The sequence below is a fragment of the Dermacentor silvarum genome, chromosome 11 (genome assembly GCF_013339745.2).
Source record: "Dermacentor silvarum isolate Dsil-2018 chromosome 11, BIME_Dsil_1.4, whole genome shotgun sequence".
NCBI lineage: Eukaryota > Metazoa > Arthropoda > Arachnida > Ixodida > Ixodidae > Dermacentor > Dermacentor silvarum.
The window spans coordinates 42,097,797-42,125,641 of record NC_051164.1 but is presented as its reverse complement, the minus strand read 5'-3'; the positions used below and the strand labels follow the sequence as shown (position 1 = coordinate 42,125,641).

At 46.8% G+C, this 27,845-nt stretch overlaps 1 protein-coding gene and 1 long non-coding RNA gene across 2 annotated transcripts in view; both read right to left on the bottom strand.

Moving 5' to 3' along the window:
• Window positions 1–27,845, bottom strand: part of LOC119432532 (sericin 1-like) — an 860,508-nt gene that overhangs the window by 23,036 nt on the left and 809,627 nt on the right. The window lies entirely within an intron of this gene.
• LOC125941526 (uncharacterized) lies at window positions 137–26,173 on the bottom strand. The gene is made up of 4 exons (XR_007464416.1): window positions 25,879–26,173; window positions 23,669–23,742; window positions 19,792–19,927; window positions 137–2,495 (listed from the first exon to the last, which is right to left on the bottom strand). It is a non-coding gene; the product is annotated as an uncharacterized LOC125941526 (long non-coding RNA).

Below are 27,845 nucleotides of genomic sequence, written 5' to 3'. Positions count from 1 at the left end.
TCGGGGTTTCTAGTCTAGTTAAACAGCTCCCCGCCTTTTTTTCCCCGCCCCCTTTCCCTTGTGCACCATTGGTTTAAAACGGTTGTAGGGACACAAGTAAAGCAATGCCAGTCAACGCAGCCGCCTTCCGTGTGGATAAGAAGTTTCTCTTTATTATCGACTAAGGTTTCGTCAAGTTAAGGTTAATGATACACATACCTAAAAGACATGTCCAATCTGAGATGTCATTGCTCGCACAAATACGTTTGTCATAACAGGGTAGAAGGATTTTACGGCTGTAACTAGAGCAGTGCGAGTAAAAAACATACTACTTCCAAACAGATAAAAACTGCAGCCCCTTTGAAACTGATAAAGGTTTCTCCAAGATAAGACAACGATAACTAAAACTTGTTGTAGTCAGTGAGCTTCTGATGCAGCAAAACTGCAAACGATTTGAATTTAGCACAGTGCCACTGCTATCATCGGCACACTTTTGGACATTAAAAACAAATGCAAATAATTAAACGAGCACTCGATAAACAACAGACGAGAACAATTATATTGCATGACACGCATACAATTCCAAGCACAGGGACAGATTGTAAAAGCGTGGCATGGGCGTCGTTTATCAAGTTTCCTTTTTTATTAGGGAAGTGTTACCTCGACCAAACTGGCCGCTGCCCTAATCATCGCCTGAGGCACCATCGAGCTTCACTGAAAGGCTAGCCATCCTGTCTTGGCTCTGCACTCCCGTGAGTGTAGGTGCCCTCCGCTGATAACTCATGCAACGGTGCTTGCATGGTGAAAAACAAGAAAGCAAGTAATCTCGACAAAGCTTTCGTTGGCCAAAATGCAGGCGCGATAAGTGTGTAGCAAAGCCTTCAGTTTCTTTACACGAGAAAGGTATGGACAGTCTAGAAACTCACCTTTACTATTTATTTTTTTTTTTGCAAATGGTTCTTTCAGCTGTCCCAGATTGTGTTATGTTTAATATACCTTCAGTTGGAATAGGCAAATGTGTTGTCACCTTGTTCTCGTCAGTCGTCTATTTAGCACTTCTTTTATTTATCTTGCATTACCAATTCGCTCAACAGTCAATGGCTCCGCAGTTAAACAAAGATCTTAAGCATCAATGAAAGAACCAACACTGTTTCGCATGTGTCTTGGCTATCACGGAATAAGTGGTCTGAATTTCAAACAATGGACTGTTGTGGGTACACCATGGCTAAATATTGTCGCAAAAATGACTGCGAACTTTTTCCTGAAGGCAACAGAGCAACATCGCAATGACAGAAGTGACTTCTTATTTTTACTAGAAACCTTCCATCGGTTCAATAATTCTTCACAGCTACACATTTTCTTGTATTGACACTGCAGAATCATTAAACACGGTGGTACGCACAATAGCGGTTGCTAACTACAGCACCATCAAAACACTTGGACCAAAAATTGCCATAATTGATCAAGCAGTCGAAGTTTTTTTGCCAACACTTCTGCGCTGAAGTTACACAAAGCGTAAAATTGCAGCCCACTCGGGTTTGTCTTCATGGCACAGTTACTATGTGAATAGCGTCCACTAGTCGAGATATCTAAAATTTTTTGGCACATGAACTAAGGAATTCTTGCGACAGCGTATTGTTTCATAATTTCAAAGAGCTAGCTGGCATCGCTTACACTGCAGTACACTACGATGTTTCGCACTTCTTTCGAAAGAACCTGGTTTCCGCATGCGTTTCGTAGCGTAAGTTGCTGAGTCCTATGAAAGAATGTCAGCGCTGCGGAAAAGTATCGGATGATTGCGCACCAATCTCATTGTTACGGCTGCCCATCTCTGTGGGTTACGAGATGTGTGGCCAGTTGAATAACATCGCTAAAGGAATCTCCACACAAACAGCACGTATGCATCTCGCAGACATGTCCGTCGAGGATTCCTCTCTGCGAAACTAGCGCCGCATTCAGCACACTGATGCGGCGATTCATCCGCGTGGCGGAGGCGATGCCTCCTGAGACTCCAGCTGTGCCGAAATGGCTCGCTACATATTTCGCAGACGAAAGGTTTCGCGCCCGTACGCAGGTTCATATGCTCGTTGAGATGATGCTTGCGCTGAAATGATTTCATACATTTTGGGCAGACATTGCGTTTTTCACCTGTGTGCGTGCGTTGATGTACACTAAGACCCTTCCTATACGCGAAGTATTTACCACATGTTTTCCAAATGTGGCGTTTAATGCCTGTATGCGTGCGTTTGTGGTCATTAAGATGCTCCCATCGCGCGAACGATTTACCGCATGTTTCGCATTTGTAGCGTTTTTCTTTTGTGCTCTTCTGGCAATGGCTTACTAACTTCGTAATCTATACAGAGGTTAGATAACATGCTTCTCAAATGTAGGATTCATCGCCATAGTGCTCGGTGGCATGTCTGTGTAAGCCACGCAGGCTGGTGTCAGCTTTGCCGCAGACACCACAGGCACCGCATAGCTCTTGCAGTTCGTTTTCCTCGGTTCCGGTATCATTCCTGCAAGTAGACGGATAAAGGGGCTCAGAATGGCGTACCGACTACTGCTACCGAAATACTAGAACACTTATTTGCCCATGCGGGTTTGGCAAGCAAAATGGCGCATTTATGTCAAAGCCACTTGCTTGACTTGAGTGTTACCGTCATGCGTTTGAACTTATCGTTCGATTTGGGTTCTAGCTCAGCAGCTATTGAACGTAATACAACACAGCGCAGTATGGACGAGGGCAAGTCGAGACAGGACAAGAACAAGCAGTAACATTCAACAAAGTTTTTAATGCAAATCCTAAGCATATCCATACACCCATCTGAATCTACAGCGAGGAAGAAGAAAAACTACCACGCACCGTCTATTTCGCGAATGCAATCTTTATCTTTGTTAAAGCTACTGACCGCCAGCTGATGCAATCACCTCCTGCACGCCACCTCAGTAGCTCCTACAATTTCCAGGATCAAGCTGTTGCGGTGGCGATACACAACAGTCTGATCGAAAAGAGGACGGCATGGTGGCTGCGCGTCACATTTTATACAATGGACAGCCAGTTCGGCGTCTGTGGCAATGCTGCCGACTTTTTTGCTGTGCTCTTGCAGACGAAAATTCAAGCACCTGCCGGTCTGACCAATGTAGTGTATTCCACAAGAAAGTGGAATTTTGTGAACAACGCCCCTTTTGCAGGAGACATTGGGCTCTTTGTGTCTGATGGTGCAGTCTGGTTTGCGCATTCTCGTGGGACAGCTCAGCTTGCACAAACTCAAAAGCCTATTTGGTGCCGTTAATAACACTTCGACGCGAGAACGTTGCCCTACCTTCGTACGATTCTTCTTTCTGGGGTTTTACTGGCAAAAACCAGTGTAGATGCATTCTTGCACCTACACTTTTCCTCGATCGAATACGTTAAAATGCATCAAATAAAATAACGAACATTTTCTTTCTTAAAGTATTTGTTTTTCGTTTTGAATGCTATAAATTTCTGATGCCAAACGGAGGTCGCGTGAACGAATAAATTTTGCAATTTTTCTAGAGGGAACATTCTAGAGGTGACGCACGCACGAGGGAGTTCATGCCGTGAGCAGTCACCAGGGGCGCTGCAGTGCTATTCTGTGACTTTTGAAGTCAGAGAAGCACAGAGCAAAATTAGTTTTGAAGAAAGGCTCAGGAACATGGATGAAAATAAATGGGCGGCTAAAGTGCACAAGTATCTCTACATCGAAAAGCGTGGACACGAATGGAGGAAGAAGTCAAGGAAGTTGGCACCCAAGTACAGGATAATCGAAACTCTAAATAGACAACCAGGATTCACCAGAAAGAAAGTGAGAGAAATAGAGACCGTGAATTTGATGCGAAGAATGGAAACAAAAAGGACAATGAAGATTTACAAGAATGAGAAGAAAGAAATTAGAAGGTAAAATCTGTACGATAACACAAAGGGTAGTGCCTTGCTATTTGAGGCTCGAGCCGGTTGCCTAAGGACGAAAACATATCGGAACAAATATTCGGAACTAGATGAGACATGTGTATGCTGCAGTAAAGATCCAGAGACCACTCAGCACATCCTAATGGAATGCGACGGGATCCACCCAACGAGAACCGTAGGTAACGTGCAACTCCCAGAAGCGCTTGGGTTTAAAGTGGAAGGAAACATCAACAGATCAGCCGTAGAGATAAGCAAGAGACGATTAGACTACTGGTGACAAAAAAAGCACGGAAAAGATGGATACGACCTCATCTCTTAAAATCCAGGTACAAGGTACAAGGAAATTTTTTGAAAAAAAATTACACCATCTTCCCGTAGGGGAACCCTGAGTAGTATGCGAAGCAGCCGTGGAGTCGAAACGAAGTTCGGGATCGGCCTTTCACCGCTGCCGTTTCGCGGCAGCGGCTCGAGCCCTCTTCTCCGCGGCGCTGTCCACGGCGCTGCCACTGGCGTTGACGCTGTCCATGCATTCGCACTCATCGCGGCGTTGCGGGAGGAGGATGAGAGGAGCGGAGCGGAACGCGCGCGCGTCATTATACCGCGAGCTACCGCAGCTCACATCTCCGCCCGTATTGACCACGAACTCAAGTTCTACCCACCTTTTTCCCAGACTAGACATTTACACTCTCCTCTAGATTTATCACTAAATGATTGGAACGCCCTTCCGCAATTCTTTGCCAACATTAAGGAATTTTCTTTTCAATCGGCTCTAGTAACCTGCCTTAATGAGAAAACTTGGCATACCAGCTGGTCCTTTCTAAACAACCATGTTATCCTGCTTGCACGCCTTACTACCTTTGAGCACTGTCATCCATGTGTTGTATTATTCTAAAAGTGTTGTAGCTCTATCTTGTATTATTGCATTATATAATCATTACTTCATGCCACTACTAGGTGCACTGCATCTCCTTAATGATGTGATCATTTGTGTTATTTGCGTTTTGTTCTTCATGCATATAACGCCATTTTGAAGTTTCTTGTTGTCATCCCCCCCTCTGTAAAATGCCCGATTCTGGACGCTTAGGGTAAATAAATGAAATGAAATTACCGGGAAACGCTAGCGCCGAACGCTACGCGCGAAGGCGAGCTTTCTGGTAGAAACGCGGCCGCTTGCGTGTGCCGATCCCGGATATAGTGCACAACCATGCCAACAAATTACACCATTTTCAGATTTCCGTTATTTCGCACATTTATTATTTCATTCTAAGAAGATTTAACATAAAAGGCCTGCACTGTGGGTGTTTTGTTTCATCACATTTGTTTATGTGTTGTCCTTCTCAATATAGAGGATGTCCAGGATGAGCATGTCAAAAGCTCAAAAATTACCTCGATGTGGCACTTGATAGACGGAAGGCGGTAAAAATTGGCGTGCTTTAGCTTTGGTTAACCCTGGTTGATAGCAAAAGCTTCACTGCCCTGGCTAGGCCTATTGTCGAGCTGGGGCCGAGGTGTGGTTTCGCAATGATATACAGACATGTTTCAAATGAATACAGTGTTTATTCATAATCATTTTCATGCCTATGAAGGCACTGCGGTGATCAGTAAAGTAGTGAGACTTGGTTGCAACTCGCAGTCGGGCCCAACTCTACTCGGGCAACGGCGGCAATGTCTGCTTTCAGGGATCCGTAAAGGCCTAAATATAGTCCGGCGTAGCGTGAACGCGCGCACACGTTATGTCACGTTGGCAAGAACAGCAGCGGCTATAGCATAGAGAAAGAAAAAAAATAACTTTTTTTTTCTTTCTCTATGGCTATAGCTCGACCGATGGTTCGACGTACTGGCGCCGCCAACGTAACCGGACGCGCGGCCAATGAGCTCCGACGCGCCCGGCGTCTACGTAGCCGGACGTGCAGCCAATGCGCTCCGACGCGCCCGGCGTCTGATGACGCTCGCCCGCGTGCCGATAACGTCGGACTAAACGTGTTCTCTTGTGGTTTGACCTCTAGCTCTCAAGGTGATAACTGTTCAGTCGCCGACGGCTGCCCGAGGTAGCGTAATGAAGCCTTCGCTTCAAAAAGACTTCAAGCAGCCGAGGAGAAGTTGAATAGCGCCGCAATCATGAACGAGAATGGTCGTGACGATGCAACGCCGTGGTTCGGACAGCTGGAAGGAGGTTCACCTACCTTGAAGCTACCACAAAGCGAAAACAGGAACGAAGGGGTCAATGCCCCGTGTCAAATCAGAATGACGCGCAAAGGCATGACAAGAGCGTAAGATTGGGCGAGTTGGTATTCCATGTCTTGTACTTAATAGCGCATAAAAAGGGGACGAGGCACAGATGGACGACGCGGACACAGCGCGATGTCCGTAGCGCTGTGTCCGCGTCGTCCATCTGTGCCTCGTCCCCTTTTTATGCGCTATTAAGTACAAGACATGGGATGACAAAGCGACGCAGGAATAGGCTTCGTCAGTATCAGAGAGTGAAAAGGTGATAATCGCTGGCAACCCATATCTGGCTGCGGATCTGAATGGGAGAAGGTGAAAGGTGACAACAGAGTGGTGGTAGGGAAGTTTCTAGGGAAGACATGGGGTTCTGTATAGGAGTGAGCTAGAGGAAAGCTCGCGGATAATGCACAGGGACGCAACCTTGTAGTAGTACCGGGCGGCCTGAATGACGTGCTGAACAGGGAAGGGGCTGGAATAGCACCGCGTTTGACGAATGTTGTAGACGCCTTGCGCGATATGTCCCCTCGGGTGCAGATTGTGTTCACGGTGTCGGAGTTACGTTTACGTGATACTAAAGTACAAAGAGCGGTTGCGGCTGCTAATGAGGCCATATATACTACACCTTTCGAACAATCCGTATACATTTTTATGTGGTTGATACTGCAGAGACTACGTTTCTTGGTTCCTGCCGTATCAACCACATAAAACAGTATACGGATTGTTCAAAAGGTGCAATTTACAAGGTACCCCTGAAATGCGGTCTGCCTTATGTAGGGCAGACAGGTAGGCGTCTAAAGGTTAGACTGCAAGAACATAGCAATAAAGTGCGAAAAGGGTGATAAGGGTTTCTTGGAGTACATTGCGCACAATGCGGCTGTTTTCCGCTTTTCAAATCAAAGCTATCTTAGCTAGGTGTCCTAGTGAAAGCACAAGACTTATCATTGAAGTAGCAGCGATCGCTCAGGGTGACTCGGTCAGAGGGCCGTCGATTTCATTAACGGATAAAGAACTTGCTTTCTTGGGATCGCGGATGCGCTCTCGTTCGTCCTAAGAGGGCGGTTGAGGTTAGTTTGAATTTTGAGTGCTTGCTCATGTTGACTTCGTGTTTTGGAGGGGGTGCTTTTGGCGTGGTATCTTGGCTATGCATGTTATTCGAAATAAAATTTCAGCTGGCAGTCAGCGCTTGTGTTTCACCATTCTTGCTGCCACTTTGTCTATGTGTATGTATACGTCCATTTCTCTATGTATGCGCTGTAAGTTATGTTTGCAGCGGTGTTCATAGTCCGGCGCGGGTCCACTGCTGCTGGGACACCTGCAAATGATACTAGATTAGGCAGGGTTTCGCACTCAAACGGAAAGTGAGACAGGCTGAGACAATGTCATGGGTGGCGGCAATGGAAAAGAAACCTGCTAAAACTAACTACCTAAGAGGAAAAAACGAAATCAGGGAAGAAAGAATTTATGATAACTCAAAGGGAAGGTCCCTAATTTTCGAAGCGAGAACAGGATGGCTTATAGAAAGCATAGTTATAAAGCGAGGTACCCCAAGGACGAAGACGCATGTGCTTGCTGCGGTAAATCTAGGGAAACGATGTAACATGTTTTATTGGAATTTGAAATCCACCCAGCTGCCAGTCTAGGCTCTTCTGACCTCCTTGAAGCCCTTGGGTTCAGGGTTAGCAGGGGGAATGTAAACGTGTCCGATTTAGAGATTAGGATGAGGCGGTTGGAGGTTCGGAGGCAGAAAAGTAGGGAGACCACAAACAACCGAGACGTACAGAAACGGTTTCCAGTGGTGCTTCAGAATGTTTGATGCTGGGAATTCTTGGTGTGTTTTGTAGAGAGAGCTACACTGGTCGCATTCTCGCCGTTTCGCTGTGGTCGGTGGCCGCACCGCGAGCTGAGCCGTTGCCTAGCAACCGCCGGCGTTGCATCGTATATATAGAACGGGCGGCTCGGTGCGATTCGGCGGCAGATATGGAAAGTGAGTCGGAGATACTGAAAGAAGCCAGGTTTCGTCGTCAGAACGAAGCCGAGGAGACGGAGGAAGAACGAGCCGCACGCCTCGAGAAGCGTGGTAAGTACGAAGCGGCCAGGCGAGTGCATTCAGATGAGGATGGGTCGTCGTCTAGTTCGGCATCTCGGGCCAGGGTCGCGGATCAACGACGGAATGAAACACCAAGCTAAACAGTAACATTAATCGTACCTCTCGCTACGCACACCCAGGCATAACTGAGTTAAGCCACAGCCATTTTTTTTTCACAAAGATAGGTAGGACATTAGGCAAAACCTGAACAAGAGCTTGGTGGCGCAACCATTCATCCATCCACCGAGGTGCAGTTAGAACGCAGGCGAGAGCTTGGGCGGACAAGGAAAAGCGCCGATAACACAGGCTTCCGAGAGTGAGTGATTTGGCGCGGTGGCGATGCCCTCTCCCTTGACGCAACACCTGGCGCACTAGCGCGGCAGAAGGGGTTTCCTTTCACCTGCTCTTTTCCGTCGAGGTGCCACCTCATGACGTGGCGTTGCAACGAATGAGAACTCCGCCGAGGCGCGCTCATGTAGTGGCGTCGCAGCCAACGTTCCCATGTAAATAGATGGGAGCTCTCCAGCGTAAGTTATGGCAGTGGCGGTAATGGTAGTTAACGGCACTTAATGGCCATTCCAGTTAATGGCACTGTAGTTCTGCCATTTCGGGACTGATAACTTCGATCCCGCGAATTGGTGCATCAGTGCAAGCTTAACTGAACCCCAGGCCACATTAAGTTTCGTCTCTGTGTTTGTTGTTCCAATGGAAAAAACTTCGAAAGTTGTGCTCACCTTCCACTGTTTTTCAAACTGGCTGGTGCTTCCTCCATGCCAGCGCGGCTTGTATTGGGCGCTGCGTCATCGCGGCCACGGCTGGACACCGGAGGTTGGTGGCAGGTGCTTCCGTTTTCGGCCATGTCTGTATGCCCTGAAATCACTCGTGTTGATTCGTTACTGGGTGACAATTACTTGTGTTAGCGGAAGCGGAAAGCCAAGGCTGGCAACATTAGGAGAGATGGCGGCCGCGAGGAAAGGCAGCCGTCACGCTGTTGTGAACTCTTATTTTTCTTTTATCTATCAATTAAAGAGCACCCTTCTTTCAAACCTGTGTGTCTGCGAAGAAATTCCTAACACTTGGCGATTTTCACATTAACGTTACATGGTTTACATTATCGAATGCCCTTGAAAAAAATATTGCATTTGATAAGGCACCACGGTTTGTTATGAAAGGCCAGGTCTAAACCCGTACTGTGATGGTATTACAACCAAGTGTTAATAAAAATATTATATTAGTTTAGTGAATATGGACATCTCTAGTCCATTTGAGAATGTTGGCAACATTTGAATTGGCCTCTAATCACCCAGATTATTTATCTCCCCTCTCTTGTGTACCAAGTGCTTTTATTTTAGCTGGACCAAATTTTTTAAAATTGCCAGTGGCAGATAGTACAATTCTAGCCATTAAGCTCTAATGCTAGATGAGGCGGAACTCTTCAAAGCGAAATAAAAATGCTTCATTGAATAGTTAACACAGTTGCACTAATCAACTTCTAGATAATTACTTTATGGCACATATTGCAATTCACGAATTCCAGCCGGTGAGTTCGCTAGGCGTATCCACTTAGAACGAATTCTCAGGATTACACCAGTTTATAGATATTAATGCTCGAAGTGTCAGGCGAAATATATTGCCGTTCTAATTACTTCAGTACATCAACGCATAAAACAGCGTTTTCTTTAAAAAAAAAAGTGGAACAGTGCATTTCTACCTCATGTTTGACGGCGCATATCCCGAAACCAGTGCAATCATCAGAATTCGTACCAAGTTAATATGCCTTACAAACTCAGTAGCTACATTCGTAGGTTGCAGTAGGTGCTGTAAAGAAATTAAAGTGAAAAACTAAGATTTATTTATTGTCAATTCTGAATTTGATTTCTCGTGGAAGCAATGTCCGCCTCATCCAGTAATTAGTTCAAGGCTATCAACTGTGCTATCTTGTAATGGGGATTTTTAAAAATTCGCTGGCGCTAAAATAAAACACCCTGTATAGCGGTTACTTTGGCAGTGCTCATAGGCAGAGGGTTGGTAAGACAATAATATACCTAACGATATATTTTAACGGAAACAGATATAAAAATATGATTTACTCGATGTGCTTTCTTCCTCGTCGCAGCCAGTTTGCTAATTAACTAATATTGGTTAAAACCTTTTTATTTATTGTTTTAATGCCACCGTTGCAATGACAAAATTTAAGTAAGAAGCGACAGGAAACAAAAACAAGTCAAGAGTTTTAAAAATTCCGTGCGTTGTCGAGGTATTCGTTGCCAAATGTTCGATTTTTGTCGCTCCGATGCCGACTGATTGACTGAAAAAGATTTATTTATACAAGTTTTTTTTTTTTTACGGGAAGGGTGGGGAGCGGTCGTTAAGGGGCTGCCCCGTACAAAACACTAGGTAGACTCCGCCTTACGGGAGCCCATTGGCGTCGACCGCGGCCCGGGCCCGCTCGACCAGGGCCCGCTCGACCAAGGCCCGTTGGGCCGTCAGGTCAGAGCACCTGAGGAGGACTGGCTGCCTCCCAGTCCTCCCGGGAAGGGTTGGGTAGAGGACGTAGGTTTGGAGTTTTTCGGCACGCCCACACCATGTGGAAGCTGTGTGAAGAATTTTCCTCACAGTGCGGGCATTTCCCCGTGCAAGCGGGGTCGAAGTGTTTTAATATTGCCGGGCACAATAGAGTTTTGGTATGGAGGCGAAGGAGGATTCGCTCCTCCGCCTTCGTGAGGGCCTTAAAGAGCTTGGGATAGACGGAGTGGCCGGATTGATAGAACTGTGTGATCTCCTTAAAGGTGTAAACGGGATTGGGTTCGAGGTCCGGATCGGTAGGGGACGACGATGATGCCCGGAGAGTGAGCGCGCGGGCAGCGGCGTCGGCCGCCTCATTACCCTCTAGGCCCGTGTGAGCCGGCGCCCATATGATTGTTCAGTGTGCGGGGGCGCCGAGGTAATCACAGTTTTGCAGTTTTGTGGGCAAAGCACGGAATGTACTCCTGTGCGATATTGCGGCAGGCACCCCTCGAGTCGGTGATGATGACCCGCGAGTCCTGATCTGCGGCGGCTAGCGCGATGGCGATCTCCTCCACGTGCTTGATGTTATGTGCACGGAAGGTGAGTCCGTTTACTGCGGTGTTTTGGGGGACGACCGCGGCCGTGTACCAACAACCCCTATGGTGCGGGCCGGAGGTGTCCACGTAGAAGACTCCGTATTTGTTACCGTATAGGCGAGCCAAGGCTTCCGCCCGCGCGAGGCGTCGGCCACTGTGTTCGTATCGTGTCATGTTAACCGGACGAGGGCGCACCTGCAGGGCCTATCGCCAGACTTCAGGAATGTGTACGCGCTCTTCCGTACGTATTGAGTGATGGATGTGTAGTCGGGCAAGGAGGCGGCGACCCGACGGCGTGTTAGAGAGCCTAGTGTATTAGTTCGTCAAGTGCGCTTCTCGCAGCTCCTTGAGGTGTTCACCATACCTAGGCCCAGACGGCGCTGGTTGGAGGTGTTGACCGGAAGGTCCAGGGCGCGCTTGTACATTTTGCGGAGAATTACTTCAAGTGCATTCTCGTCAAACTTGCGTAGGTGAAGGTATGGAGCCGAGTACAGGACTCGGCTGGTTACGAATGCATGCGCCAGCCGCAAGGCGTCTTTGCATCGTAGCCCCCCGCGCTTGTGGGAAACCCGGCGGACCATCCAGCCCACCTGGTCCCCTACTTTACGGAATTTGGCCAATGTTATGTCTGCTCTGCGATGTTTGTGAATAAAGAGCCCCAGTACTCTGATCTCGTCGTGTTCGGGTATGGGTCCGCTGTGAAGGGACAGGACGATTTTGGTGGTGCACTTTGGTGAGGCGCGTATGTGCACGAATTCCGATTTGGACGGGGAGCACTGAAGGCCACAGCGACGGCCGTAGTCGTCCACGATTTTCGCCGCTTCCTGCAGGTTGGCCTCCATGTCTCCTGCCGAGCCGTGTGACTCCCAGATGGTTATGTCGTCGACATACAGCGCATGCCGGATGCCTTCGACTTTCGCCAGCTGAGCGGGGAGTCTTATCATTGCCAAATTGAATAGGATGGGCGAAAGGACCGCTCCCTGCGAGGTCCCTCGCGTGCCTAATTGGTAAGGGCCGTGTTCGATGTCCTGAATCCGAATGTATGATTATCGGTCAGTGAGGAATTGCTTCATATAGTTGAAGGTGTTTTTTCCGCAATCTACTTGTAAGAGATGTATTAGGATCATTTCGTGGGTCACGTTGCCAAAGGCCGTTTTTAAATCCAAAGCGAGCACAACTTTGTCATTGAGGGGGTACTCGACCGGATCGAGGATCTCATGATCAAGCTGAAGCAAGATATCCTGTGCGGACCGGTGTGGGCGGAACCCAAACATGGTGTCTGCAAATGCATTTTTAGTCTCCAGGAACTCGGACAACCTGTCGCGCACCATCGTCTCCATTATTTTTTCCACACAAGAATTAAGAGAGATGAGATGGAGGTTGTCCGTGTTAATGGCTTTGCCCGCTTTTGGTATGAAGGTGACCAAGGTGGCCTTCCAATCAATTGGGAGGAGTGTTTCCCCGAGCAAAATGGAGTTGATGTAAGCAAGGAGCATGGTGTAGGCCGAGTCGGGAAGATGGGCAAGTAATTTCACTGTAATTTTATCTCGTCCGGGTGCCGTTCCTCGCTTCATTTTTGCTAGGGCCGCCTTCAGGTCGTGTAGCTGGAACAGTTGATCCAGCTCCGCGTTCTCGATACCTGCATACGAGTACGCGGGCCCTCGGGGTCCTATTGTGTGCATAGGTATTGATCGCGGAGTTTCTATGCCAATTTTGCCGTGTCTCCATCGAAACTGTGAATCGCTCGTTGGAGATGCTTTTGTGTCTCTGTTCGAGTTTGGGTCGAATCGATCAAGACGCGGAAGAGGCGCCAGGTACTGCGGCTGGACATTTGTCGCGCGGCCGTGTTGCGTCGGTCTACCCAGTTAGAGTCGGCGAGCTGGGCCGCATACTCTGCCGCTCGCTGGGTGAACTCGGCGATGCGAATTTTGAGCTTCCGATTGTGTTTTTACCGACGCCATCGGCGGACGAGGCTGTGCCGGGCCGCCCAGAGGTGGAGGAGGCGGTTATCCACCTCCGGAGTCACCTCCGAGAGTTGAATATGAGTTTCTGTGGAGCGAAGGGTAATTTTGCCCGTGCGTAGCGTCTTGCCAATGGATGGCTGTGAATGGTGGTGTTGAGTATGCAGTGGTCGCTGCCGAGGGTCTCCTCGGTGTTGACCCAATCTGCATACTGGATGTTTTTGGTGAGGGCAAGGTCCGGCCGGACAGGTGTCCCTGGTCACGGAGTTACCCACGCGAGTTGGGGTAGGCAGGATCGGTGTGAAGAGTAAGGCCCAGCGTGGACATAAGTTCCGCCAGCTTACGACCACGTCTCTCTTCACGCGCACACCCCCAAAGTGTGCTGGGAGCGTTAAAATCGCCCACAATCACCAGGGCGTCCCTGCCCACAACCTTTAAGGCGCGGCTAAAAAGGTCTGCGAATGTTATGTTGGCTCGTCTCGGTGAGCAATAGATGTTAAGCACGTATAGTGGCGAGTCCTGTTTGCGCAGCGGAAGGGGTGTCATCATCACGTACGAGAATTCTGGCTTAAAGGTCGAGGTCAACTAGGTTGGCCGTATAATTTTTGTGCACGCAGATGCAGGATAAGGTGTCCTGCTGAAACGTAGTATAGTTTGTAAGTGTGGCACCGCTCCCTAGCTCCTGGAGGGATACCACAGCAGGAAGGTTTTCAAATTTTGTGAGGAAAAGTAGGAGGCCGATGCCGAAGCGCGCCTGATGAGCGGCCCACGCGAACCTTTGCGTCTTATTTGTTTTCTATCGGTCTATGGGTTGACCCATTGACCGACTCATTGACCGAGACGGAGATCTCGTGTTGGCGCCCTACCGTCGCATGCGATACAAACTCGCGACAACAGATCCGATGCCTCAACAGGTCATCACAACGACCTGCTCTTCGTCGTGACAGCGGCGAGAATAACGTGGGCGGCGCTTTCAGTGATCATCGTGCGTTCACTTTCGGTATCGAAGCGAAAAAAAGCGAATTTTTGTCGACGGATACCTCGACAATGGGAGACTATTTCATGCAGAATGGCTCACGTGGATTGTATTACCTTTTTATTGAAACTCCTTGTTGGGCTCTTCGCGTGCTAAAGTGTATGTTGTAATATCGCGAATTTATTTATTTTAAAAGGAAATTTCCATTTAGGTGAAATAGAGCAGATGCACGCGTACAGTTTCCTTAAATACTTATTCAAATTTAGATATCAAGGTGCTTTAAAATGTGAGACGACGTTTTATTGGTTTGAACAGTCCAAAATGACGCTAGTGCTGGATTTTCTGTCTAGTTGGGGATCCACAACTCAAGAATGCAACGGAGCCCAAGCACACGAGCACCAATCACATGCTTAACATCATAGACGCATAGCCTATCCTATGTCATCTTCGTACGAGTCTGTTCTGCAACATCGAATTCAACAGTAAGACTTTCTTGCAGGTTTTTTTCCCCGGGAAGTCTGACAAGAAGAGCAGCAAAGTTGACTTTATCATGTCGTTACCCATTTCAATAAACAGCCCAAGGGCAAAGCTTTGCAACTAATGGCCCAACATTTTCAGAGCCCTTACTGCTGAGTTCGTTCCTCACGACGGGGACACGAACCCTTTATCAGCAAACTTGGCCTAATTTTCTCGCTATTGTAGCTAGCCGTTTTCACATAGCAAGAAACGTCTTCTGTCGCATTTCCCGCTCTAACTCTTTTTTTGCGACCCTCTATATGAATGCACATGTTGTCTTACAACTCTTAATGGCGCACCAAGGATGGAGTGAGGGCTCATAAATAATTCGCATAATCTATTCGCAACCATTGCAGAACCTTACACGTGCGAGCAATTTCATCACCGCATCGAATAAGCTGTCAGATTAACTCACTCGTGCGCCAAACAGAATGCGACTACAGTTCAATCTTGTGAGTACAAAACCTGGCAGAACGCAGGCTCACAGGTGCAGATCCATGCACCTGTGAGCCAGCCAGTGGCGAAGCTTCTTGAATCAATCGTATCTGATAGCAGACATTAGCCTCTTCAATCGCGTCCAAAGCGAAATGCATTCGCACCGTATACAATAGCAGTCAAAATCTTTCGCACACCTACCGCCGGTGGTGGATGTGATGTCAGCCGGGTAGTACTTCGTGTTTGGTTGGCCACCCCAGGTGCCATTAGGAATTCTACAACACAAGAGAGAGTGTCACATGAAGATGGAGGATTGAAGTGTAACAGCTGCAGAACACGAAATGATCGCTGAAGCCAGCATATCCACAAAGTAACTTGCATTCGCTATACATATATTCAGCGGATACGAGTTCATGTGTGATTTAAAACGAAGATTGCTCTTATGTGAGCGCGTGATGATGAACGGGCACTGCATTTACGACTTGTTGAGCACGGTAAGACAGCGGTGCCGTTTTGTAGACAATAGAGAGTTTTAGCTTGTCTGGCATTCGGGTAAACGCAAACGGACCGGATGAGCGGAGGCGCAAACGTGAACGGCTTGCACGGTGCACCCACCTGGTGATGCAGAGCTCAATCACATAAACACGGAGTTAATATTGCAGAAAGCAAGTGTATTCTACTTCGTTGCTGGCATAAATTTTTGGCAGTGGCGTAATCGTGTTGCTGCTGAAACTTTACTCCAGCAGCGAAGTAGAATACATTTGCTTTTAACTCTGTTTATGTGATTGAGCTCTGCACTACCGGGTGGTTGCACCGTGCAGGTCGTTCACGTTTGCGCCTTCATTCATCCGGTAAAACGTCCTCTACTTGCGTTTACCGGACTACTGGGCACGCTAGAACTATCTAATGATGGCATGCACAGGAGAGCCAAATATTATTCCGCGGCATGCAGTCAACATTCTGAAATCTTGCATAAATGTTATCCCACTTCTGGGGCTTTCGAGCCACCCTGTAATACGTTCCGCCTGTGATGTCACAAACGTGCGCGACAACCCTGAGAGGCTAGCCGTTCAGCAATTGTTTATGGCGCACTCATGGCCAGCTCAGATTTTCTAGGAAATGGGGAAGCAGCGCTTCGTCATCGCGTCCCGACCGACCTGACACGACTGTCACCACTCTGGAGCAAGTTCGTCGGTCACCAGCCTTGAAGGGCTACGATAAGTTACCACGGTAAGCCGAAAACGTAGGAAAGCAGCCATTGGCAGGGCAATCTCGTCGACGTCACCTCAGCTGAGAGGAAACAACGTGTTAAGCGGAATGGGGCGAGTAAAAATTGCACTGATTTTATTAAGGCGAAAGCCTTACATGTCTCATCGGTCAGTCGACCTTCAACGTCCTTGAGCGAAAACCGTGCCGTCGAAGTGAAATCTTACACGATGACTACTTGGTGTAGTAATTCACCTAATACACCGCCCCGGCATCGTGGTTTACCTATATGCAAACGCTCAGACAACTATTCTGATGGTGTGCTGGTAGTCACCGTCGTCATCGTCTTATCATCATCATCAGCCTATATTTATGTCCACTCCGCGACGAAGGCCTCTCCCTGTGATCTCCAATTACCCTTACTTGCGCTAGCTGACTCCAACTTGCTCCTTGTCTTGTATGAGTAAGCAAGTCGCGCAACAATTCTGATGGTGGGCGGGTCACCATCGTCATCGTGTTAATTAAGATAGAGTAAATTGAGGCACTCTAATCCATGATCTTCGGTGGGATTCGAACCCACGACCTTTGGTGTTAACTAGGGCGAGGTTTCATATGGCTTAGTTAATTAAGTTAGCGTCAATTAGGCACTCAAGCGCGCAACCTTGCGTCGCAAAAAAAAAACAAGCAATAAGAAGCGACAACGCCTTCGCATGAGAATGTCGAGTAATTTGATTAATGTCTCTTGAGCGCGCAGGCTTTCGCCTTCACCGTCGTTGGTGTATGCTAGAGTGACTCAATTTTTTCCGTTTTCATTAGGGGATTTTTAAACAACTATGCCGCAATATATCACAGGGCATCGCACTCGTTAAAGTGAGTTCTTATCTTCGAACAAAAGGTGTTGCACGGCCCGCTCAAACAGTTAGATTGCGAAATACCAACAGGAATGAAATAATGCTGAAAGCAAACTACTTTTTGAAATATCGTCTCTATCAACCAATGAATTAGTTCGCAGGTCACCCGCATCTGTGAAATCAAATTTCTGCCATGAATGCGACAAATATAGCGCGTCCAATGCTTAGATGTAACACTGATAGATCGTGCAGCCACACAGCAGCCTCCCGGTGGTTTATGAGAACGGTGCAAATAATTTTGAAACTTTTTTTGTTTTGCAGCTGCGCAACAAAGTCCGTCAAGTTTTAGTCTAAAAAAACGTCTTACAAATTCAGTTATGAGGTACGCCCTCGAAAGTTTTCATAATATCGCGAGAATGTCGACCGCAGGGCTCATCGGCGCCGTATGACGGAGTGAATCGGCGCAACGGTCGAGGATGTGCGCTTGTGCTCACAGCACTGCCTGGTGCAAGTGTTCTCGGCTAGGATGTTCTACTAGCTGGAATCTCCCCGTGCGCTTTCAGTCACGTTATGTGCTCTTTTCTCGTGGTTCTTGTAGGCACGCCTTACACAGATAATTGCTTAACACCATGCGGAACGTATGAGAACTTGGAAACGCGAGACACGCCCATTTATATCCCTTTTACAATTTATTTTTACAAGTAGTTTGCAAGTGTTTACAAGTTATTTTTACATTTATGCTTTAGCAAGCGGCATGGGCAAAATGCGCTAAAAGTGGTTAGGTTATGATAACCGAGCCACTTAATAATGCTGTGATATTAATAACAGGGAAGGCATATTTGCTTGTCCAAACGAGGTCAGGTTGGCGCATTTTTTTCCGTCACTTTGTGAAGTCTTTCATGTTCTCTCACCACAACACTTGTTCCTGAGCAACTGGTCAACCTAATGCCACTTGAAACTTTTATTATTTCGGCCTTTTAAATGTTTTGGTGCAAGTACAAAATATTTACTTTTTCGAAAAAAAAAACTATCCACGCGGGTCGCGCTTCTTTGTCCATATGTTCAATGACGGCTGTTTTTATTAAGCTTTGTTATGGTTCTAGAGAAAGCTGACCGGTAAGTCAAAGCTGTCCAGCCTACTAATCAAACGCAAACGAAAATTTCTTTCGTTGACAAACACATTCGCGTGCGGTCCCGACATTAATTTTTCTCAACGCTTTTCTGGTAATGTGTATCACAATTTTGTATTCTGTTAAGCTTACTACAAGTAAAAACTGCGCTGCATCGTCAACTATTTGGTGCCACATGAACACGGACATGCCTGAAACTGAATACATCTTCAATACCACCTCGATACAGTCCAAAAACAAGCTGATGCTGTGCAATTTTAGGCTTCAGAAATTCCCCACCGAGGAGAAGTTGTGGATTGAGCTGTAGCCTTCCGAGAGTCACAGTCCATAATATTACGCACTGGTTGGAGTTCCTTTCAAAGGTTATTTGGAAACGATTGCACTAGAATTCATGCGCAGTATGAATACAGATGCCTGCGAGAATGCATGCAAATGGTTTAATTATATCTTTAGCGAAGCTTTCAAAGATATGTACCGTAATTTGCCATCGTCTATTACGATGCCACAGCCGACGGAAAGCATGGATGAAGTTTTGTTTTGATAACCGCGAAACCACAAAAAACTCTTAGCGACCAAGCAAGGGAACCCACCACAGGATTTCAGGATCATCATCAGCCTATATTTATGACCACTGCAGGACGAAGGCCTCTCCCTGTGATCTCCAATTACCCTTACTTGCGCTAGCTGACTCCAACTTGCGCCTTGTCTTTTATGAGTAAGCAAGCGAAACCACAAAAAACTCTTAGCGACCAAGCAAGGGAACCCACCACAGGATTTCAGGATCATCATCAGCCTATATTTATGACCACTGCAGGACGAAGGCCTCTCCCTGTGATCTCCAATTACCCTTACTTGCGCTAGCTGACTCCAACTTGCGCCTTGTCTTGTATGAGTAAGCAAGCGAAACCACAAAAAACTCTTAGCGACCAAGCAAGGGAACCCACCACAGGATTTCAGGATCATCATCAGCCTATATTTATGACCACTGCAGGACGAAGGCCTCTCCCTGTGATCTCCAATTACCCTAACTTGCGCTAGCTGACTCCAACTTGCGCCTTGTCTTGTATGAGTAAGCAAGCGAAACCACAAAAAACTCTTAGCGACCAAGCAAGGGAACCCACCACAGGATTTCAGGATGCTCTATATTCTCTCACTTATGCAAACAAAATCAGTTTTTACAATATTAAACATTAGAAGCTAGGTACTTTGTAAATAGCCATCGAGGTCCGGCTTCTCACATTTAATAGGGGTATCTATTGTTCTTTTTTTTACTTATGCACCACACTAATGAGTCATAATAACCAATCTGCGAAGCGATTTCAGGAGGATAGGCAACATTTCGTGACGCCGGGGTTGCTGCATTGAGGGGCATTGCTCAAGTTTGGCTCACCTCGCGTCGTCATCCAAGATGGCTGATGATTCCTCCATGCCAGCGTGGCTTGTACTGAGGTATGCGTCATTATCGCCCCTGCTGGACACAGGAAGCCATTGTGCGGTGTTTCCGTTATCGCTGATGTCTGGAAGCCCTGAAAACACAGGTGTTGATTCACCACTGTGTGACAATAATGCACAGCGCTAGACAACTCTGTGCTAAGACAGTGGTAAAAACAAGAAGATTTAGCTGAGCCTTAGTGCAAGGGAAACCCGACCGAAGCACCACCTTCTCAAGTACTCGTCTCAAAAGTCGTGCATTGAGTACGAGATACCGCAACTTAATTCAACGATGAAGACAAGCACGAGTTGTGGGAGTCCATGCAATGATGCATTTGAGGGTTTTTATAGCTAGACCGGGGCTCTGTTGATGTTAAACTGGCCTGCTTCCTTTCGTAGTTTCTTGCCAATTTTTCATAATGGCTTGGCTCTGAGATCAGCTACTCGGTACAAGCTGTACAGCAAATTATAACATGCGAACGACAGAACGGACCGGTCGCTACATACTAACTAGTTCACTGCTTTTATATGGAAAATTGAATTACGCAGAAGCCTCACTGCTCTATATATTTTAGCACTTAGCAAATTTAGCTCTTTTAACTTAGCAAGTTTAACTAATCCCTCATCACGCTTAACAAGACATACCAACAATTATGCTCCCCGTCCGCATACTTATGGACTGAAACAACTGCATTATTGTGTCCCGAGCACATTAAATAAGTTAATTTAACCAAATAAATTACGGTTTTCACGTGTTATGGATGATGATGCTATGTGGTGTTTATGGCGCAAGGGCCAATCATCGCCAAAGAACACCAAGCAATGTTGTAATGCACTCGATGATGCAATTAATGACAAATGGTAACGTGGCTGGCTATAACAATAACGTGACTGAATAGGGGCTTAAAGACAGTTATTAAATCTATATTGAAATAATCACAATGACTTGTCAGATGTGCTATGAATCTAAAAGATATGCTGCGATGGAATGAGATACTAAAATACATAAATGCCTGTAGCACTACGGCCTCAACGCTGCCCTTAAGTGCAAGGGCCTGTAGGCACGTGTTTTCCAAAATGCTACTATCACAGCAGCAGCCTCTGGCGAGATGCCGTGATTTGAAACTCTTCGGCCTCTAATTTGCAATGAACTAAAATCCTGCAGTAAGTTAAAAGCTGATATGCTGTCAAACAACGGGTCAGCACCAAGCAACATTGCTGGATGAAAAGGAATATTCTGTCGGTATACGCTAGAGGGAAGTGCGTTCTTCCTTTCAGCTTCCATTTCTCTACCCTCCAGCAAAACATGGAGAACGGTTAGTGTCTCGCCACATACACACCAGATAGGAGGTTCACTGCCGATCAACAAATAAGAGCGTATGCCATACGTATGGACTATCCTAAGGCGGTAGAAAAAGACCTCGATTCGGCATATTTTTGTTATTGGTGGCAAATTTCCAAAATGCGGCTTGATTAAATTTAGTTTATTGGAGATATCAGTGTCCCACATCTGTTGCCAACGCCTTCTATGTATTTTGAAAAAAAAAAGAGTGGATTTATGTCTGTGGAATATACCTATGGAAGAGTGGATTTATACCTATGGAAGAGTTGCCGGCCTTCGTTGCAATGGCAGTGGCAATTTCATCTGGAGGCATGTTGCCCTCGATGCGTCTGTGCTCCGGCATCCAACATTCTACGGAGGAGGAAAGAGAAAGGCAGAAGGCAGGAGGTTAACCATAATAACGTCCGGTTGGCTACCCTACACCGGGGGAATGGGAAAGGGGAACACAAAGTTGATAGGGAGAGATGTATATGCTGAGCACGTGAGTGAATATAGCTCTCTGAATACAGGATTGTGTTTCTGGAGTGACATTACACATTTTACGACACTAAGAGAGTGTGATTATAATGGCCCTTTGTAGTTTTGTTTTGTTGATATGTTTGCTAGCTGCCAGTACAGCATAAGCTTCAGCTGTTAAATTGCTTGTTTCTAGATGCGGGACATTATATTCTGAAAATGATGCGCCGAAGGCTGCGTACGAAGCGCCGGCATGCGATATTGAGGCATCTTTGTAAAATTCCTGGCAAGTGTACTCCGAATGAAGTTCAAAAAAGTGCACCGGCATATGTACCAGAGGAGCGCTTCTTGGGATTTCAACAAATGATGTATCACAATCAACTAAATTCCATTGTCACGGTAGACATACCTTGGCAAAAGCCATTAGAGGATTTCCAAAAAGTGGCACCACCCATTTCTTAAGTTACCGCACACTCATTGAGAAGGGTTCTCTAATTGCAGGTTGATTATTGAAGAACGTTGCAAGTGTCATATGTTCGCGTTCTGCATTTTCCTTCAGAAAGTACGTTAACTTTGAGTACGAGCTCTGAAGACGAAGCAACCACTCGTTAGCTTTAACCTAGAGGCTCTCTACAGGACTTGTCTTGAAGGCACCGGTCGCCAGGCGGATACCTTGGTGATGGACAGGATCCAGCTTCTTCAAAGCGCTAGGAGTTGCCGATTGATACACTATGGCACCGTAATGTACGCGTGTTTGAATTAGGCTTTTTTTAATGTTCATGATACACTTCCTGTCACTACCCCACGTTGTGTGTGACAGAAGTTTCAGAATGTTCATTGTTTTTACGCATTTGGTTTTGTTCCACACTTCAAGTGTGGAATAAATGTTAATTTTGTGTCTAAAGTTATGCCTAAGTGTTTGTGTTCTGTGCTCACAGCTACCTGCTGTCCATGAAGTCCTGCATCAGGATTTGCGATGAGGTCTCTTTTGTGTGAAAAGAACACAGGTCCTTTTGTTGGCATTGAGCTTAAAGCAAAATTATTTGAGGAAAAAGCCGGCGAGCAATATTAAGGTAGTGGCCATTAGGTGCCCAATATCAAGGTAGTGGCCATGAAGGACAAGACTGTGCCGTAGTAAACGAATTCCTAGATGACGGAATCACTGTAGTTTCCTATTTTGGTTTTCTGCCCTTTTCATGATTTCCCATTTACTGGCCCATTACAGGGCCACATTTTGCATCGCACTTCTCTGAACGCCTGTTATGGCGTTTTCTGGACGCTCAATAGTTTGCGAGAAGCATAACGCGCTATTCAAATCACCTTGGACTCGCACAGGGTGCAACTGTTTGCGACGTGGCCGTTTTATGCCCTCAGTTTGCTTTCTCGTAGTTCAAGCACACTCTTGCTAAATCGAATAAATCATGGCAACTTAACTCAGCTAAATGATAAGGAGTTCACTAAGAATAAGGAGTTCACAAACTTAACTCTTTCCAAAAAGTCAGTGAGTAAACCCTGACTGAAGATTGCCGTCTTAAAATAGACTTCAGCAGTAAAATCAATAAGATATTCTGAGTCATCAGAAGTGTATAATTTGGTGAATACCGCGTCGCTTATAATTACTGCGACAGGCATAGTCACCTATAGGTAGATGCTGACAGAGTCATATTGAGGAAAAAAACTTAGAAATGCAATCAACTGGCCAAGTTTTGCTTAGGCCGTTTGGCGAATTTACTGGTTTTGAAGTCTCGCTTAAAATCAACACTTAACTCTCCGTCACTATGGGCCAATTTCTTCCAACTCCATTTCGGAATCACGGGTGACAATTCCATTACCATTCCATCTACCAGACTGGCGTCATCATTCCAGTCATGTTCCATTTCAGGTGTTTGAAAATGTGGACCCCCATTCCGGAATCATTCTAACTCCGGAATTGCCACTCTGCAGCTCTGACCGTGATAGATGTGCAGGTTCGCTTAAGAGGGTGCTGCGAAACGTCTTCAGAAGTGATACCGATGGCCGATGAACATCCCGTACATACCATTGACGTAAGTGGCGTCAACCAGGCTGATGTTCAGCACGTTCCATGGGTAAGCGCAGGCCTTGTAAGAAATCCTAGAATTAGACACACGTATTGGTCTCCGACACTTTGCTTCCTTGTGCGACAGAAACAATCTTTGATGAAGAATCATCTTTTTTTTTTTGTACAAACAGAATTTGGAAGAACGAAACTGCTATTTTGGCAAAAACGTGACACTTCCAATGTTTCATTTGCCCCTCAATTCTCCTACGATAGTTTGAATAGGGCGAGCGGCACAGTCGGGGGAAAATGTACAGCAGGGACCTCATCGACCACAATCGAAACGCCTCCATGACTTGCACGAAAGGTGTCCACTTCACTTTTACGTCACCTGACAACGGGTCCGATTCGGGCGTTGTAGTTGGCTGTATAAGTTACATTCTCCATTTCGCACAGCGCCAATAAATCGTGGAGCATGATCACAAAATTTCCGTAATGGCTCCGCGGAACCATTTTCGTTTATTTACTGAATCGAATAAGTGGAGGCTCAAACGAAGACATTGCGGGAACTGCTTCCATATTTGCTTCAAGCCAGAGCTGTATTAAAACGAAATGCTCTTTCCTGCGCGCCTGTTGAGGTTCGCCATCGCCGTGTTGGCATTCGGGTTTTCACGCTAGCTCCAATAGTTACTGATGCTGCCAGGATCCGTGTCAAAAGGAGTGTATCTTACATTAAATAACATTTGAAATTACGGGCAGAAATGGCTTCCACTGAAGAAACCAGCACCTATGGTTCTCTCTTAGGCCAGTCTCATTTTGAACACTTACGGACAGAAGGACTAAGCCGGAGGAAATGAAGGATACACTGCATAAATATGTCTTGCAAGCGACGCCAACTTTGTATATCTGACGCACAGCTGTCTTTCCGCAAAATTTTGAAGAATCAAGTTTATTGTTAGAGGGTCATGAACAAGGAGCAATTTCAGATATAAACTTTAGGAAGAATGAAATTGAAAGAGACGTACTCAAATAAAGCGTGGTAATGTACTATAACCTTCGATGACTTTATCGCTGCAGTAAAAAAAGATCATGTAAGTTTATCCATTGAATCCCGTTTGATAACTATATTTGCTTACATGCTTATTTAAGCGGTAAAAAGAACAGACATGACGACGCGTCAGCCGGGCCATGAGCGGCGCACGGGAATGGTGCACGAGAGCTTTAGGTAAAGTTAGGTTCGGCTACATCAGGTTAAATATCGTACAGTGGGCGCGCCAGTCGGCCAAAACAGTCGCCCAGCCCAGCCTAGCTCTGTAGGCCTGCTAGTGCGCTTCATAAGAGTTGCGGTCGGCAACTGTTCTGTAGCAACTTCATGATTAAGTTTGGCACGCTGTGCTAATTCGGATGTTCGCAGTTGCGCCAAGAGGGCGCAGCTGCCGAGTCATCCAGAAATTATTTCAAGATTGATCCACACATCTGATGCAAATAAGCACAGTGTTCATTTTAAACCCGTCTCACATTTTTCTTCAATTGGACGTATTAGGTTTCCTGAAAAGCAATAAACAGCGAAGATTGCATGTGGAAAGTGCCTGCTTGGTAACGCATTTGTTGATTTTTTTGCGATGTTACGCTATTCGTGCGCAATTTCACGAGCCTCCTTGATAATGGTCACCCGACCGCCGAAGAAGGCATGCGGTTTGAGTAAAATTAAATCCTTGGGTTTCAGGCGGCAAAACCACAATCTCACTATGACGAGCGCAGTTGTGGGGGCTCAACATTAAATCGGACCATCCGGGCTTCTGTAATGCCTGCGTAAACCCAAACACTCCAACGTTTTTGCATTTCACCATCATCGATGATACCTGCAAGATTACTTGTGACACGGAGCTCAGCAGCGCGACGCCGCATCTATTGGGCTACCGCAGCACGTTTGCCGCGCGGGGTTAAAACGCAAACGAAAAATATATTCTTCGGCGAAAACATTCGCTTTCTGTAGTGGCACTCCTTCTAACCTTAACGATAGACAGACGCAACGGCTTTATATTTTCGCGTCACCCCTGCATCGACGCGCGATAAGCTAATAAAGTCGCCCATGTACTGCCTCAAGCTGTCTGCCAAAGGCCCGCTTTAAAGTCGCAAGAAATCTGTAGCTGTCAATACCTGTATTCCATTCTGGGTCCTTTCTACGGGTGACAATAGTCGACGAAAATTTCACAAGCGGGAAGACTCACCAAGTGTAGTCGTCCAAAATAGATCATGTGTCCGCGGTGCCTTCACGGCTTGTACTCGGGGTTGCCTCGTCGCTGAAGCTACCAAAGGCAAGAGGCGTGCACCCACCGTTTCTTTCTTCAGTCATCCCTGATGCTGCGCCTCAGGAGTACTGGCGTGTTTTCGCGACAGAACCACGCCGAATCACCACACATGCGCAGTCAGTGCCAATGATGAAAGGAAAAAAATAAAACGTTTGACGCTGCGGGAACTCGAAAGAAACCGCAGAGCTCATCTGAAAATAAATTTACCATAGGGTGCGCCACTATCTCGACACTAAAGTGCTAACATCGAGCGTTATAGGGCGCGCCCCAGTGATTGGATCTATCTTCATATCAGTCCTTAAGCTCCAGTAATCCCCTCTCCCAGCCAAAAACCTCCTTCTTTTCGGGGTTTTACGTTCCAAAACCCGTTCTGATTATGAGGCACGCCGTAGTGGGGGACTCCGAATTAATTTTGACCAACAGGGGTTCTTAGGGCAAACTTAGCTTGTATACCTCCTACACTTCACGAGTCCTTACACGAGCACCAGTTTCTCCCCTGAAAGCTGTGCAGTTACCTTTCAGAAGAGCATGAAAAAAAAGTCGCAGTTTCGCCCGAAAGGCGAAGCATTGATTGCGATAACAAACTAGTGGACAGCTATCCGAAGTAAGGATAGTAGTTTTATCGGCCGTATAAACCTGTAAACATAGGCGTATAACTAAATGAACAAGCAGGTTGTCACGCGCGCACCAGCACACATGAACACATATCACTCGATGACCACGGAAACTCGTAAAAACAGTGAAGTGAGGAAGCGCGGTTGCAGCAGCGAGCAAATTGACCTTCGTGCCGCGTCTCGCATCAACGCGAACGAAGGCGCGAAAACACAGCGCACGACGGACTGTGCTCACCGACGCAGATGACTTTCAAAATACAGCGGCCCAGGCAGGCACGCGCGGCGTAGAATCCCCCCCCCCCTGCCTACCCTCCCTCCGGAGCGATGCGAGCGACGGAAGGCGGCACGCTTCCTTCCCGCTTTCCTCCCTTGTGTGCGCGGGATTAAGCCGCGATCGCCACCTCACCCTCGCACGCTTTCACTCGCACATACAGCATACGGCACCCTTGGACTTTGTAGGGAACCTCACGGCGACGGCGACGGTGACGCCGACGGCAGAAATGCGCCTGGAGTGTCCATATAATTGCTATAGCAATAAAAAGTAACGTGATATACACGTTTTTTTTTGCATTTTTTGTAAGTGAGGTTTAGTTTCATTAGACGATTTGTCGGAAAGATAGCAAGGACTATCGGCGCGCCTCTGAAAGCGTTCAAGAAATTTGCACATTAGCGTCAAGCTAGTGGCGTACTATATATCGTCTCAGTTTTTTTCCAGATATGCCGTGTCATTTTATTCGAAATCCCGAAGTGCCAAAAGCTTTATTGGTATCCGTTCTTTCTTGGCATTGGGTGCGCATGCGCCTGGGTTCAACATCACGCAGTCGCGAATGAACGCCAGTTCGATTGCATCGAAGCATCAGGCATGACTGCAGAAACAAACAATGTATTCACGCCTCCTGTGTTCAGCTTCCCGGACGAAGCGACCTCAAGTACCAGGCGTGACGTTACCCAGTGCTCTTCATCGACTTTGGACGCCTACACAACGTGAGCTTTATTACCGCTTGTGAAATTTTCATTTAATATTGTCACCCGCAGACCCGACCCAGAGTATAGGCTTTAACAGCTATACATTTGTTCGCACCTGGACTGGACTGGACAAACTTTATTTGGGTCCTGCAGGACGCACTTAGGGCGCGTTCCCACCTAAAATAGGTCTTTTAGACAGCCAACTTGAGCTGTTAAATCAGCTACTTTTTTAGATCTAGACGCTTCAATGTATGGGTGGAGCGAAAATATTGCCATGTTCCGCACAGAGTCATCTGTTAAGCGCTA